Source organism: Amphimedon queenslandica, unplaced genomic scaffold, assembly GCF_000090795.2.
Source record: "Amphimedon queenslandica unplaced genomic scaffold, v1.1 AMPQUscaffold_13517, whole genome shotgun sequence".
NCBI lineage: Eukaryota > Metazoa > Porifera > Demospongiae > Haplosclerida > Niphatidae > Amphimedon > Amphimedon queenslandica.
In genome coordinates this window covers 469364-470626 of record NW_003546247.1, presented here as the reverse complement: position 1 = coordinate 470626, position 1263 = coordinate 469364, and the positions used below count along the sequence as shown (strand labels likewise).

Sequence of the window (1263 nt, the reverse complement as noted above, 5' to 3'; positions counted from 1 at the left end):
GTTCCTGCATGATTATGAATGATCTTGAGTGAGATTTAATGCAAAAACTATAAAGGTCCAGCCAAGATATTACGTAAGATCATGCAATAGAACTTGCATGAGTTTGGAACAAGGATCTTGCATGATTATGAATGATCTTGATTTAGATTTCTTGCAACATCTGACTAGGTCCAGCCAAGATGCTAGGTAAGATCACGCAATATAACTTGCATGATTTTGGAACAAAGATCCTGCATGATTATGAATGATCTTGAGTTAGATTTTTTGCAAGATGTGACGAGGTCCAGGCAAGGTATTATGTAAGATCGTGCAATATAACTTGCATGATTTTGGAACAGGGATCCTGCATGAACATTAAAGGTCTTCAGTTGCATTTCCTGAAAGATCTGGCAAGGTCTTATTCAAGATATTATGTAAGATTAGGCATTTTGCATGACCTTACAACAACGGTACTGAATATGATCATCAAAGATCTTTAGTTAGATTTACTGCAAGATCTTTTAAGATGTTACCACATGTAAGATCTTGCAATAAACTTGCATGGCTTTGGACTAATCATCCTGCTTGATCGTTAAAGATTGTCAGTTTTTTTGGCAAGAATGATAAGATCTATTTAATATGCTACGTAAGAACATGCAAAAAGATGCATGAATTTATATCCATGATTATGCAAGATGCTAAGGTGTATTTTCTCTTATAACCCTTTTCCTTACACAAGTAATTGCAAAGATTAATCCTTTAGACAACTTTTTGAATTATTTATGTTGTCATTGAAATCATCCATTATTCGACGCCACACCTTTTGACCACGCCCAATCAGCCATTTTGATCGTTTTTCATAGAGTATCTTTGTGCCTTTCAAGAGCTCTCAGTAGACCTGCAAGTTCTATTCCATTCACTTAAAAGTGCTCCAAAGTACCTAAACTGCTTGCACCTACATAAATTTTAGCTGCTGCATTTACTTACAATCAGTTTCATTGCCTTTACAATATCATCAACAAATAGTCAACTTTTTGCAAAAAAAAAAATAAATAAGTGTTGAATAGCAATTATATCAAAGTGCCGACAAAGCATTCTTTCACTTTTCTATTCTTTCCTATGGTTTCTATTTTACCACTAATATTATTCAATACCAATTTCTGCCAAGAAGGTGTGGTTTCCTGTAAAACGCACGTGTTTGCCCTAAAAAGAGGCGTGGTAATTGCTTTTTTATTAATTGTTATTACCTTGTTGTAGTTCTTCAACAAATTGTCAGGCAAAGAG

General features: G+C 34.4%; 1 long non-coding RNA gene across 1 annotated transcript; it reads right to left on the bottom strand.

Moving 5' to 3' along the window:
• Nucleotides 1-1032: 1032 nt before the first annotated feature.
• Nucleotides 1033-1263, bottom strand: LOC109583690 (uncharacterized). Its single transcript, XR_002185668.1, has 2 exons — nt 1227-1263; nt 1033-1182 (listed from the first exon to the last, which is right to left on the bottom strand). It is a non-coding gene; the product is annotated as an uncharacterized LOC109583690 (long non-coding RNA).